Raw genomic sequence first — 16,533 nt, 5'->3', positions numbered from 1 at the left:
CTCCATGGCGATCAAGATTTCAAGCTCGATTACACGTCCTATAGTGCTCTACGCATGCATCAAGCACTAGGAAGTGTGACCAAGCTTGAGAGAATTTTCATTTTTGGTTGAACTATCCCATGTTATGGGCAAAATGTTTTATGTTAAAGCTAAAGTATGTTTTGTATCTTTTCCTTTGTAATATGCAAAGACAACACAGTCTCTTGACAACTTGTACTTCTTCGTACGAGATAGCGAAATCACAAGATGTTGTACAAGTTGGCTAAGGTACAGAAAGGTATGACTTTTATTCCCATAGAGACATTTGTGAACAAATTTTGTTACTAATTCAATATTTATTTATATATAATATTAACCTGTATTATGCTTCACTTAACTTTTCCAAATCCCAATGTTTTCTTTTTTGTGGTACTTAAAAGTTATTTTCCTATTAAAATCATGGTTATGTTTCCGGTTTTGGTAAGATGTTAGACTTCATGGTTAGGTGTATGGGTTAAACATGGGAACAAATCATAATGATCTTGTTCATTGATTAATTTATTATATAAGCCTACTTCTATGAGCTGACTTATACTGTACTATTGTTATGACTTGTCATGAGACTTGGTTGACAAAGACAACTATAAGTAACTATAAGTGTTAATTTTCTTTTTATTATGTTTGGTGCAATACATACATCAGGTTTTTGAGACCTGGGACCGGTTGCACCGGCTATACATAAGTTACAACTAAGCCTAGTTGTGGTGTAAATGGGCACTAAAGCCACAATTGATGCACTACAAAATATTTTAGTGTTGAACCATTAAATTATGTAGAACGTAACCATATGTATGAACTAAATATTTACGGAAGACTACGACAAGGAGTAAAGGTTGGAATAAAAAAGCAGACTGATATATTATTACATCAATGAGCTCATGTTTTGCATGATGTTCAATCCTTTCGACATACAGTATGATGTTGACATTTACACACATTTACGAGAGAGAGAAAAAAACTTACTTTTAAGCGGTTCTTCAGCATGAAACCAGTCAGTACGGTTTTCAGGGTGTGTTGCCCGGTGTCAAGTTTCAACACATTAAAAATATATATAGGATATTAAAATTAATAAATGTCTATTTTTCCAGCCTGTTGTATGAGCATTTATTTATCACCCCTTATTTATTTTAGAAACAGTTCCTTTTGTATTGTGATACTTTTAAAATATGTATTGTATTTTAATGGGAATATAATTTATTACAGCTGACAGTTACGTGAACAAACAAGGTTTGAACATCAACAGTAACAAGATCAAATGGAAAGTAATGGCTTTTTACAGTAACAGTTCTGTGTACAAAGTTGAAGGCTTTTTATTGGATCAATACAGGTAAATGTCATATTATGTGACTATGCATCACTTTATGGAGAGTTTACCACCTACTTGTTAAGTCTTGCATTAAGAACAGGTGGTGCAACCAAATTAAGCACTGACAAACTAACTAGTAGTTACTAAGCTCTTAGTGTGAACTTTACCTCCTAACTTACGTAAGACCTCACGCACAGCTGGTGCAAACCTACCCTGGGACCTCATTTCACCCCCTGTACCTCATCCATTTTTTGGTGTTGTGCCCAAAGCTCTTAAGTATGTCTCAATCTATCTCTTAAAAAAAAATAAAAAATTGCAACAATTGTTTTATAATTGTTTAAAGCTACCATATGTAAGATTTTTTTGTTAGAAATGAACTAAAATTCAATAATGGCAATTTTCCAAACCATATTCACTACGGCAAGCCTATAATAAATATTCCTATTTAGAGCTGTCAGGATTGATTTGAAATTGCATACTTCCATCATTCGTCCGCACGTGTTTACATCATGTCCGTAAAGAAAAGAAAATCCAGCAATTACAGCCAGTGTTGGGGACTAATGGAATACATGTAATGGGAATACGTATTTAAAATACAAAATATAAGTAACTGTATTCCACTACAGTAACAATTTAAATCATTGGTAATTAAAATACAGTTACATTGAAGAAGTATTTTGATTACTGAAGAGATTACATTGCAGTTTATTGTCATTTGTTTCATTTAATATTTTGTCCTTTTAGAAGGAAAACATTTATACATATAAATGATTCAAAGTGCATTTGATCAGCAGTGAAACACTTTCTTAAGTTGTGTTACATTCATACGAGCAGGCAGAGAAATAAGTTTGAAGTAAGTTTGGAGCAGAAGAAATAGAAATAAACCTTGTGTAAATTGTCAGCTTTACACTAAGCTAAAATGCTATTTCTAGCCATTTTACATGCACATGTTACCAGACATGATCATATTATATTATCAATAAAATTCACATTGGAACATAATTTATTTTTTCTAGTAAGACCTTTGATATTAGGGCAAAAATCATATTCATTATTATTTTTGTATTGTTTTTCAGTAAAAATATCAAAAAATCCTTAAAACAAGATCAATTAGATTGATCCCTGATTACATTGTATGTACAGTATATGTGCGGTAATAGTTTGAAGCTGAAAGTTTGTAGCCACAACAGATGAGTGACAATGACAATGGATCATTCAAAAAGACATCCATCTGGGGAATCACACTTTTTCAAAATAAAGAAACCATGAACCGAGAAGAGTCTGTAAGCAAAAATGGGAATGCGACAGAGCCCATAATAAAACAAGAAACAACATTGGATTATCTTCCTAGAGGATCGCGACAGCTCCGAGATCTTTATTTAAAAATTACCCAGAGATGGAATTTTTCTTGCTGGACAGGTAAGATATTTTACTGGAAGGATAGTTCTCTCTTAGAGCGGTAGTTCATTAGATAGCATTATCCACTCTAATGGGGCATTTTATTATGGATTGTGATACTGCAGTGCTTTCAATTTCATTTTCGAGGAAGGACAATGGAAAATGTTTTACTTTTTTGTTGGTAACTATGTTAGTTTACCATAACAGGATATCTACTTCTTTGTTTATTACAAGAGAATCGAGTACAATATTCATACAAATAAATAATATTATAGCTGATTTTCTGTCTAACAATGATTTATCAACAATGGTGACTTATTAGTGTCCCATCTGCATGTTTGTATAGCTCAATATGTGTTTTTTTTTTCTCCCTTTTTCCCCAATTTGGAATACCCAATTCCCAATGCACTCTAAGTCCTCGTGGTGGTGTAGTGACTCGCCTCAATCCAGGTGGCGGAGGACGAATCTCAGTTGCCTCAGCGACTGAGACCATCAATCCGCACATCTTATCACGTGGCTTGTACATAGCGCATGTGGAGGCTTCACGCTATTCTCCACAGCATCCACGCACAACTCACCACACGCCCCACCGAGAGCGAGAACAACATTATAGCAACCACGAGGAGGTTACCACATGTGACTCTACCCTCCCTAGCAACCAGGCCAGTTTGGTTGCTAAGGAGACCTGGCTGGAGTCACTAGGCATGCCCTGGATTCGAACTCATGACTACAGGGGTGGTATTCAGCAAAAATGACACTATCTGGGCATTTTTTGCATCCATTTTTTAAAGATATAAGTGCCGGGTCTCTAAAGACCCAAATATGTAAGAGTGTTTGGGAAAATTACCATGCATTTAAGGGTTAAAAAAGTTTAACTCCTAAAGACATGAGTTGTAATTTTGTAATATATAGAGGAAATTATGACCACTCACGTAAAAACGGAGACTCCAGTTATATCAGTAACCTTATAAAAGGTGTTTTATTCTAGATGGAGAGGGTCTGCACATGGGGCGGCCATGTTTGAATCACATGACCAGCCGAATACTACTTATCTCAGTAAGCGTCCTAATATTTTACACTTTCACTCATTGATTAAATAATCATGGCTGACTGTGAATACTACATTTCTAAACTGAAAATTATTGATTTTAAATGACGCTGCATCCAAGCTGCCAGGTGTCAGTGTAAGTCCAAGATGACTCAAAGACTGAGTGCACCTTTAAACAAATCAGATGATAACAGTGTAATGTTTTGAAATTATTGCACATTTTGACATTAAAGCTGACTGATTTGAATGTAAGCTGCTACTCTATTGAAACTGTGATTTTTAGCATGAGTTTGAAAGCTATCCATTTAACTGTGAGGGTTGTGCATCAAAGTAGAGTACACTATAATCTTATAGTGTCATTTCAATTATCCTTTTTGTTATGAAACTTTTTTCCTTAGATGAGGGCAATCTATCTTCATTTTGCCCCTCTTGATGCTGTAGTTCCATTTTAAATAGTTTGGAGTATTTTGTTAACTTTGTGAACTTGAGAAATGATAGAAAACGATTGAATGTTGTATATTAATCATACACTCAATCATCTACTGATGTATAAGCTTTCTGGGTGTTCAAACACCATTACTGTCAATTCCAGAGATAATTCAATCAGCTCTGTTAGGCATTAGGAAGAGGTCCAGAAAACAAAAAATGTATCTTATTTCAGAAATACAAACAAACTTGAATTGGGAACTGTCAAAAGATGTTGGTCCAAGGAGCTTCAAGGTGGACATTGCATGAATCTGGGGCTCATTCTGGTTATGTTCCTAAAATAGATAGCCTACCTTTCAAATTTACTGATGTACCATTTAAATTTACTAGCTTGCTAGACAATATTATTTGTAGCTGCTTTAAATCACTGTGCGATATAAAGTCAGCGGTTCTTAGTAGGACTATAAATCTGAGTTGAAAGTAAATACAACATTGGCTTTATACTCACTGTTGAACCAAGCCTAGGAGGGGCTCGACTGCTGTTTTTATAAAGCCACTGAAAAGGTATTTTTAATTTGACAACACACCATACAGTGTCAGATGCCTGACGTTTCCTAAGCGCTTTTAAAGAACATAAGTGATACAAGAGATTGTGTGAGATTTTCTGTGAGAGCTTCGCTGTATGTTTCCACTCAAAGTGCTCGTAATCTGAATACAAATAAGGCAAACAGATAAAAGCGGTGGGGAGATTTTCCAATATGCCTCAGGTGACACTGCCTTGAAAAACACAGCTGAATGATATCCAGACACCGATCCATTGCAGCCAGATCATTGTTGAACAAATCTCTGTTCATTCCCTGAAGAATCGTATTGACTTTTTTTCCCTGTACTTTTCCTCTAAATTTCTCTCCCCTGGTTGTAAATGTTCATGTCATCAAGTGCAGAAACAAAGGTTGTGTCTGGTATTGTTAAAAGACTCTGATAAATGGCATTTTCCACAAATACAGTACATTTTGGTGTCCCATTACTTTATTAAATTGAATCAGAGGCACAAAAAAAGAACCATTAGATATGTTAGATAAACTACAGTATTATCTTTTATCTGAAGTCATGACATTCTCGACTGTATCCAACAATTAAAATCCTACAAGAATGTCACAATTCTGACAAAATCGACTGAAAATAATATTCTAAGAATTTGTTTTTAAATAACTTTTAATTAATATAAAAAAACATTATAAAAAAAATTATAAAATAAATGCATAATACTGTTGTTACCTGTTATCCATTATTCTTTAAAATTGTGACACAAGAAGTAACATCATTTGACCCTTTCTCAAATCACTTCTAACCCTGTTACATAGTTTATTAATTATTTATTTTCATTTTATATATATATATATTTATTTATTTTAATTTATTTATTTATATTTTAATAAAATCGTAATAAAAATGATAAAAAATATTATTATGAAAAATATATATATATATATTTCAATTTGCCCTCATGAGGTTGACAACCAACATTTTCTGACAGTTAAGCACCTCCATTCTCTGACCATTTGCTAAAAAAAAAAAAAAATAAAAAAAAAAAAACAGGCCCTATTTTATACACTATTAGTGTAAAGTGCCAAATTATGCCTGTCCTGATGTCAGTCACTCTTTGTGGTGTCTTGTTGCTTGCAGAGTGTAAACATTTCAATATGCAGTGGTCAGCTGGGGCAGACATTTCACACAGGTGGGTCAATGATTTAGGGCACGGATGGGCCACACTGTTCTTAGGGCTTCTCCTCTGATACAAAACACTGTTGTCATGACAATGCTGCCAGAGTCAAATCCATTACAATGCATGATTTATTAATCCATCTTCTCCCTTAAAAACTAGGCCACTTATATCTGGCCTCTTTATGTGCAGCTAAATTGTAATAACTTTACTTCCTTTCCCCCTCACTCTGGAACTCATTACAAAGTGACCAAATTGAATTTTAATTGCGATTTGGAGAGGAAAATGTATTTATACTTTCCATTTCCCCCCTTGAGACCGCTTCTGTCAGGCGCATGGGATAGATCATCCAAAAATGAAAACTGCCTTCATTTACTCACCCTCATGCTGTGCCAAACATGTTTGTAGTTATTTTATTTTTTGTTCTATGGAACACAAAGGTAAATTTTGCCCTGTTTCCTATGGAATGGTAATACATAGTGATCAGTCGGTAAAGTAAAAAAAATGACCTCATGTGCTATGCAGGGCTTGACATCAACACCCAGCAACCCATCAAATGAGTGTAGAAATTCGTCACCCTTACTTGCCACTTTGGCGGTTGGTCGCAGCCAAAGCAAATCTAATTGTATTCATCTCCCATCCAGCATTTTACAAGCAGTAAATACGCTTCTCGTGGTTCTCCATGTCTTTGACCAAATGTCATGATGTCAAACTTGAGCAGCATACTGAGTTTATGAAGAATTTGAGGTGTGTGTAGTTGTTTGGACTACATTTGAGGAGCTTTTATGACCTTTCTGGATCTTGACAGACTGCTAAGTACATACTGGCATTTTATGGAAGGCAGCAGACATTATTAAAAATGTCTCCTTTTTCAGCATATGGGTTTGGAACGACACGAGAGTAAATAATGAAAATTTTAATTTTGGGGTGAACTGTTTTACTTTAAGAACTCATTTTTGAACAGTCTCTCTTTGAGTTTTGCTGGACTTGTCTGGAATATGACAACTTGTTGACAGTGTCCAGCCCCTCTGGCAAGAGATTGGCAGCTGTTCTTTGAAGCTTCACAGTTGGCAATAAATCTTTTTATGTCTCTGCCTGATTTCTGCCTTGCTGATGGCAACCATGGAAGTGACATTTTCAAACTCTGCTTTGTCTGGACTGTCGACCACACATGGAGATGCTGTTTCCAGTAAGGGAAGGTTTCCATCTGTTTGTATATGCTTAAATTTGGGAAAAGAAATGCACATGCTGGCCGCAGAGAGCATAAAGAAAGTCTTCTTGGGTGAAGGAATTTTATGAAGGTAAAATAATGCCTAAATGATTTACATTTGCAGAGTAAGATTTGTGAAAGCGTAAATCAAATTGAAAGCGTAAAAATAAATTGCATGCACACAGAACGTTTTGTAAAAGTGTAAATCAAGTTGAAAGCATAAGAAAAAAATATGAGCAATTCTTTAATGCTTTGCATAAGTGTAATTCATGTGTATTAACACAAAGTAACTTTGGTGTGTATTCTTCTGACTTCCTTTTTTCCCCCCACACTTACACTTTTGACAAGGTTTTTGCAAATAAACATGGCCAAATCAATCTGCAATCAGCGATATGCAAGCAAAGAAAGGGTGTCATTAACAGCAAAACGGATTGACCGTGTAGAATTATCTGTATGTGTAACATAAACTACTGCAAACGTGTAAATGACTTGTGTTTGTGGCATAAATGTTTTCCAGAAATAATCCGATATACAGTTTAACAACGTGACAGACAGCTTTTTCTTCACATGACTCAGCTTCGTCCTTCTGGGTATCTCTCCTCTCTTATATATTAAACTGAAATATTAATACATACACGTTCTTTTATCCGGAGTCTAGCGAAACTGTTCAAATTCAAACAGGGCTCCTCACGCGCAGCACAACGGGAGACTAGGCTTGCGACTGATTTCAATACAGATGACAGAGAGAAAATATTTAATTCTCTAATAAGCGTATACGCACAGCACACAAACATTTCCGGTAAAATAGTTGGTTTTGTACAATATGAAACTTTTATTTATTGACTCTATATATAGGATTATATATGGATTATATGTGTATTTATAATGGATATTCCTCTCGATTCGTCCACCATCTTTGATTTAATTTTCCACCGAGCTCATTACAATGCATTCTGGGATCGCCTATTTGGGGAATGATACACATTCCTAAAATTAGATATGTTATGAGGCAGCATAATTAAGATACCTACCTTTTCTAACAGCCTTCGCGTTGGGAGCACCTTAAAATGATGCCTCCAGAGGAAGCTCACTAGGTTTTGGAACAGAAACTCAGAATTTACAAGAGACTTTACTTTGACTCCATATTAGAGACTTGTGTGAACAACACAGGTAATTATGCTTATAAGGAGAAACATTTTCTCTGAATATTGCAACATGTTTAGATATTAGGAAACCTCTCAATTGCTTTTTCTTGTAAAAATGTGATTAAGTTGCTGACTTTTTAGGAAATCCTTAGAAATAATATATTAAATTAATATTCCTCCAACACGGTATATAAAAAAACCTATAGAATATAGAACATGTCAAAACGTTTTACCAGAAGAAATGTATAACTTTGGACTTGGGATTTGACTTTGACTCAAAAAATCCATAGACTTGAAGTAGGGACCAGCGATATTCCAGAGGAACCACAATATTTTAGAGTCTTGGAGGTGGGATCTTTTGACTAGGGCCAGTACATATCCACCTAGAAATCAACATGATCACATGGGAGGTCAGCATTTTGTTTCCAAGAGTTCTGGATTGGCCACATTATGCAGACTCACCGACAAGCAGCATTTCCTATCAGCGATTTGTGTCGCTAGTGGGCATTCCTACCGCTGCCACCGCTCTAATGTTATTGGTAGACAGCACAACTGGCCATAGTAGCTTTTGAAATGTTGATTACAGATGATACATCTGAGAAAACTAAGATATCATTCTAATTTAACAAGGAATCAGTTCTCTTACCTCTAAAAATTTACATTCTGCAGGAGAGAGTGTTTTATATTATCTTCAGCAGTGCCTAATGTACCTTATCACTAAACAAGACAAACGTTATATCACTAAATATACAGTATGAATCAAACTAAATCAGAATGCAGACATGGTTTTCCAAGCATCATTTTAATAACCCATATCCATGTATGTGTTTACAGATAAATTATATAGAACACTAAAATCGCTCACAGAAACTTTGAACTTCTCCTTCATCTTGCCTGCAATTGTCTCCAGTATCTTCACTCACAGCAGATGGGTGACGTGAGCTTCGCTGTCTTCACTCTCATCGGTAGTCTCCAGTATGTTGCTCGTCATTTGAATAAAGTTTAATTTTCTCAACTTGTCTTGTCGCTCGCCACGGCGATCTCTGTCGCCAACAGTGGCGGCAGCTCGTGTCGTCGGAAGTTGCTGTGCTCTCACTGAGAGCAGAAATGAATGGGATCTTGTTGCTATGTCACACGATGCCGCTAGCAGTGTGAACGGAGCTTATGTAGGCAGGACACAGCGAAGCAAGTTTTGGAACAGACCCTCAGACTCCAGTTTCCCTGCCACCAATAATATATTCATCTATGCAGGGAAAAGTCATAGGATGACAACCATTGTGGTTAATGGGCTAATTTATAAAGCATAAACTAAATGTTATTTATTCTAAAAACTTTTTGCCAACATAGATTATATTAAAACTCCTTGGTTTGAACCAACAATCATTACTAACATATTGTCTGGTGAAGTTTTTGCAGTGAGAAACAGAGAGATAGAAAGACAGGTATTGGACAGTCAATGTGGAATATATGTTTGACACTGAGTTGTACACTTGGGCAGAGAGGCTAAACTCTATTGGTTGTGCTTTCTGAAGATGCATTAATCCACAGCAGGAATGCTCTTAGCACCAGCCTCTCTTCACAAGGAGAATTAGGCCCTGACAACTTTCTCTGCTTGGTTAATTGAGGTGATATATGCTTGACATTTATCTAGGCACTGCAGAGCAGAATAAGACATATTTTGTTCTTATGCTCCCCTTATATAAGAGGTCACTTGCTGGGATCTGTTTAATACATCTATGCAATTAATAATGCTATAATTCTGCACCATTTTGCAGACCGTTTCTCTTTAGAGCGAGATAACAGCTGCGCTCCCTCGTTGTGCTGTTTGCTTGAAATTAGTCTAATCTCTTTCAAGTTCATCCGCCAGGTTTACACTTTCATCTCTCCCTTTTTCTGCCTTCATTCTGAAAATGAACTGCCTGGAATAAATAAAAACGTTATTTTCCACAAGGTCTCAGGTGAGGTGCTCATCTATGTGGATTCAATTATTCACAGCATATTCTCATGTGACATCTGTTTGATTATTTGTGAGAGCAATAAAAGTGGATATAACCTCTTAAAAATATTCAATAAAATTAGCATTAATCTAAGGTGAACTCAGTGGATCCATTCCAAAATCAAGTGAGTTGCTTAGTGTACATAGTTTGCATTTTAAGGCATCATAAACTGTAAAAATTAAGATAATCTACGTACCATTTGGGGTACCTCAGACGCCTCTCTGGCAGAACCCGTTATAGATCCTCCAGACACCCTTTCATTTCTCAGAGAAACTTACTCTTGGTTCCTACGGAAGCTCTAAAGAACTCGAAGGATTTTTAGTATATTCTTCAATAAATTCTCAGAATTCTGAGAAGCTCAAAATAATGGACTTGCCTCACCCAAAATATAAGCAATTTTTTTTCACATGGGGGAATACAGTAACCTTTATAAAATAGATGTATTTTTTATATTAAATATCCTCAAAAATATTTTAAAAACCTATTTCAAATATACATCTGGCCATCTAAAATCAATTAACAGCCTAAATTACTCTTTCCTTACACACACACACACACACACACACACACACACACACACACACACACACACACACACACACACACACACACACACACACACACACACTGATTGGTTTCCATGTTTTATGGGGACTTTCCATAGATATAATGGTTTTTATACTGTACAAACTTTATATTCTATCCCCTAAACCTAACCCTACCCCTAAACCTAACCCTCACAGAAAACTTTCTGCATTTTTACATTTTCAAAAAACATAATTTAGTATGATTTATAAGCTATTTTCCTCATGGGGGCCGACAAAATATCCCTACAAGGTCAAAAATTTTGGGTTTTACTATCCTTATGGGGACATTTGGTCCCCACAAAGTGATAAATACACGCTCACACACACACACACACACACACACACACACACACACACACACACACACACACACACATGTTGTGTTTCCATGTTTTATGGGGACTTTCCATAGACATAATGGTTTTTATACTGTACAAACTTTATATTCTATCCCCTAAACCTAACCCTACCCCTAAACCTAACCCTCACAGAAAACTTTCTGCATTTTTACATTTTCAAAAAACATAATTTAGTATGATTTATAAGCTGTTTTCCTCATGGGGACCGACAAAATATCCCCACAAGGTCAAAAATTTTGGGTTTTACTATCCTTATGGGGACATTTGGTCCCCACAAAGTGATAAATACACGCACACACACACACACACACACACACACACACACACACACACACACACACACACACACACACACGCGCACACACACACACACACACTCTGTGTGGGCATGTTTGGACTAAACCTCATCTTATGCAAATTATTCAATTTCAATAATTAAATTATTATTTAATTTTATTTGTATTACTTGTTTTGATTACAGATCTGCTTTTCAGTCAAAACCCGTCAGCATTAAATCTGTATAAATGCGTCATACCTATTATTCAGTGAAGACGTTTACTTTTTGCTTTGATATGTTTCTATAGTTTTCTTACATCTGGATTAATCATGCATGTATATGTAGTAATTATATATAGTTGCCTAAATATACTGTGAACATGTCACAAAAGGCTACATCTACAATATGCAATTAGGCAAAGAAATGGGGTTATGCAACAGTTTCCTTCAGAATCAAAGTACATGCTTATCATGTTGAACTAAAAAGAGTGAAGCCCTGTTTTTTGGGTACCAGGAAGTGGTATAATTCCAAAAATGTACTGTGTTAAACCATTTATTCTTTGATTTCATGAAAAAACAATTCAGAACGAAATTAAACAATTACCAGCTTTTAAAAATAATGTTTTCACTCTGGAACAATTGAAAGGGACGAAAATATTTTGTTTTCGGTTTTCGTTCCTTTAATTGTTTTTAGTCCCTGGTGACAATTCTGTATTCTGTAGTTTCTGGATGTGAATCAAAATGAACATGACAAATATGACAATTAGTTGTTACAGGGATAATATTTTCATCATGGATAAATTTTAAGGATATTTATGTCACGGTCCTGGTGAATTCACTGGTTTGTTCTGTTTGTTTTGTTTTTCTCTCCCTCATGTCTCAGGTGCTGCCAGCATGAGTGATCGGCATTTCTGTGGGAATGCTGATCATGCCACTAATTAGCATGCTGACAGCACCTGTTCTCCATTGATTCTCTGCTTACTTAAACCCTTCATTGTGTCATGATCTTTGCTAGATTGTTGTTGTGTGTTCAAGTAACTCACCTTGCTCTCTCTGCCTCAGTTGGTCCTGTATTGTGTATCTGTATTGTTTGCTCATCTCTGCCGATGTGTCTGGAGTGCAGTTACCTTCCAGTTTGCTGCTACGCTTGTACTTCTGCCCACACATTCTTCAATGGAGGATTCATTACGGATCTGCTCTCTACACTGCCACGACGCATACATGCCTACGAACACACTCTTCACAGAGGATCCCTCACGGATCTGCTCTCTACACGACCAAAATGCACACACATCTACAAACACACTCACTGCCTTCCTGCTGCAGTCGGGTTCACGACGCTTCGCCAGCCCTGCTGTGTTCTAATTTATTGTCAACAAATCCTGTGAACTGTTCCTCTGCTCTTGGGTCTCTTGCTTTCTGACAGTTAAATCTAGCCAGGATGGACCTAGTGGAGGAATCTACTCTTCACTCCGCCCTTTCTCAGTAGGGAGCTTTACTGGGATGTCAGCAGGAATCAGATCTCTGCTTTTAACCGGGCTCTGGAGATGATGGCGTCGCAGCTCGCTGAGCTCACCTCTGTCGTCCAACAATTCCGCCAGCCTCCTGATACCGGTCCCACCCAGGAAGCACCCTCACCGGCTCTGGAGGTTCCCCATGTTTTTGGACGCTCTTAAGTCTCGTCTCAATCCTCCAGCCCCGTTCTCAGGTGAGGGGGGTTCTTGCCGCACCTTACTTTCACAATGTTCCTTGTACTTCTCATTGCAGCCATCTGTTTTCCCGACGGAGACAGTGAAGTTCGCATGCATCATCACGCTCCTCACCAGAAGGGCCGGTGAATGGGGCACCGCCATATGGGACTACAGACATCCCTGTTGCACTTCATTCCAAGCATTCTCTGCAGAGCTCATCAGAGGGTTCGATCGCTCCGCTCAAGGTCATGAGTCGGCGAGGGTTTTATCTGGATTGTCTCAGGGAAACCGGCGGCTTGCAGACTATGCCATCGAGTTCTGCACCCTCACCGCATCTTGTGAGTGGAATGATCGTGCGCAGTGGGACTGGTTTCTGCATGGGCTATCCGACAACATCCAGGATGAAATCTATGCCTTGGACCTGGTGGCTCCCTGCTTCGACGACCTGGTGGACCTGGCCATCTGAGTGGATCAGCGCCTGACCTTGCATCACCGATGCACCCAGTCCAATGTTCTGGCCAGGCCATTGGAATCATGGTCCAAGGTAGAGCCCATATCGGGAGGACTTTGCTTTCTCTGGAGGAGAAGCAGCGATGCCTCTCCAATGGACTCTGATAATATACATCCCAGAGCAAACCCTCAAGACTACATACTCTTCTACCGGCCTGAATGCAGTGGTTCCAGAGCCAAACATCGACTTGGCATCCAAGTGGCAAGGTCTGGTGGTCCAGCTGGATGAACCTATCACAGCCCATACCATTAGCGGCACACCCCTGACCATCATCACCCATTCCACCAAGTACTGTCACGGTCCCTGTGAATTCACCGGTTTGTTCTGTTTGATTTATTTTTCTCTCCCTCATGGGTCTTCGGTGCTGCCGGCATGCATGATCAGCGTTTTCCATGGGATCTCTGATTGTTTCTATGGGAAATGTGATTATGCCACTAATTAGTGTGCTGACAGCACCTGTTCTACATTGATTCTCTGCCTAATTAAACCCTTTGTTTTGCCATGATCTTTGCTTGATTATTGTTGTGTGTTCAAGTAACTCTCCTCGCTCTCTCTGCGACAGGTGGTCCTGTCTTGTGTATCCGTATTGGTTGCCCGTCGCTGCCCATGTGTCTGGAGTGCAGTTTGCTGCTGCGCTTGTCCCACATTCTTGAACGGAGGATTCCTCATAGATCTGCTAGCTACTACCACGACACATACATGCCTCTGAACACACTCTTCATGGAGGATTCCTCACGGATCTGCTTTCTACACTTCCACCACACAAACACACCTACGAACACACTCCACGGAGGATTCCTCACAGATCTGCTCTCTAAACGTCTACAAACATACTCCCTGCCATATTGCTGCAGTCAGTGCCGGGTTCCCTGCGCTTCGCCAGCCCTGCTCTGATCTAATTTATTGTCATTAAATCCTATGAACTGTTCCTCTGCTCTTGCATCTCTTGCTTTCTGACAATTGAATTACATTTGTAATTAAATATTTATGGGGTTAATTTTTTTTCCACATAAGAACATCCAAAAATGTGTTAGCCATGTATTTTTATTCTTATTAGAGTATCTCATCATTAGCTTATCAACATGCTAAAGCCAAACCAGAGACAGAATAGGATGAGACATTGTCAACTTATGAATGTGAGAAATCATAATGCTGAATATGTCAGCTGTAGATATGGAACTCCCACCTTACAATTAAAAGAGCAAGTCAGCTTTTGGACTTTTTGACATTGTCAGTCAGAGAATTTGCATGCACATTAGATGGACTAACCTTAATAATCGCTTTTATTGTCATGATCTGAGATACCGTAATGTAGCACAATTTATGATACCATTGTTGTCAGATTTTATTACTGACTTGCCGACATGTTCTTTGATTGTAATCATGACCAACCATTTTGGAGATTTTGGTCTTTCTCCAATTCAAGTAGATCGGAACAGTACTTGTATTCCTCTTGTATCCAATAGAGAGACAGAAAATAGCTGCCAGAAATGTTGCAAACATGACTTGCCTTAAAGGGACTTTGCCAAAACTGTATTAGAATACATAGCGATAAAAAACTAGGAGTGCTATTTGTATGATGCATATGAGTAGATGCCAATGTAGAGTAGTCCAAATTGGTTATTTATGGGGTTCCATTTAAGTTAGGATGCTGCTTTAAGGGCGTCTCACACCATATGCATCTGGCGGACAACACACAGTATCCTAAAATTCTAGGAACCATTATTTTCAATGAATGCACGCATACTGGTGCCGATGCTCAGTGTCTGTTGGTGCCCCCAGCTATGACTCCATAGGTTGCTCAAAACTGTGCCACAAAGTGCCACTCACATAGTTTACCATTCGTTATCAAGGGGCATATATTGTAGATTTGAGCCACACTTGACAAAGCGATACACTGAGTAGGTTATAGGAAATTTTTATCTAACATATTTGTGTTTTTGTGGTTTGAGAGGTTGAATAAATCCAAAAATTTTTCAAACACTTACCTGTAAACTCATCGACGTCACTTCGATCATTTCTGAAGAAGCGCAGAAGCCTTCATATGTAACTTTTGTCTGTACAATAATTAGATTAGTTTTGCACTGCCACCTCTATGCACCGCAGCAACGTGTTGTGTGTGCGATATGTGCATTTTCCTACCCGCAACACAACGTTTCTCGTCTGCAGTGCGACCGGCTTTAGAGGGCCGACAGCAAGACAGCAAGGCAGCTCACTAGTCTTTGAAACAGAAATCAGTGGTGATCCCTATTTTAAGCTTTAGGTGAGGCTGAGCTGTGTGGTTCCCTGAGGTTACTGGCTGGTTTCTTCAGGGAGCTAGGTCTGCCTTTTAGCAGGGTCTTTTAAAACCTTCCCCACAGAAGCCCAGTTTCCTTTCATCTCTGCATGCCCACCCCTTTACTCTGTGTCCCTCTGCAACCAGGGCTTCTCTCCGGCTCTTGGGCTTTGCCACATTGACTCCCCCCACTGAAGCGTGGGCTCCTTCAAACAGCCAATATGCCATATAATGACTCATTGAGTGATCTGTTTTGTCTAAACACTCTTATTAGATGTTAGAAGAAGAGATGGCTGGGGCAGATTGTTAATGTTGCCTGAGTTTGTGCGTGTTGCGGTTGAGCTCTGTTAAATGATATCCTGGAGTGCGGTAACTGCATCGTTATCAGAGTCTGGATCTGAGGAAGGATAATTCACTTATCAGATTGCCTGTGATGAGGGACTGTACACGGCCCACGACACACATCAAAGCAGGGCTCTGATCTCACTTGGGTTGAAGCTGTGGAGGTATATTCGAGTAAACAGTCCGGGTTGAAAGGATTC

The sequence above is a fragment of the Xyrauchen texanus genome, chromosome 14, assembly GCF_025860055.1.
Source record: "Xyrauchen texanus isolate HMW12.3.18 chromosome 14, RBS_HiC_50CHRs, whole genome shotgun sequence".
Classification (NCBI taxonomy): domain Eukaryota; kingdom Metazoa; phylum Chordata; class Actinopteri; order Cypriniformes; family Catostomidae; genus Xyrauchen; species Xyrauchen texanus.
The sequence above is the reverse complement of the archived record's forward strand: the minus strand, read 5'-3'. Positions refer to the sequence as shown.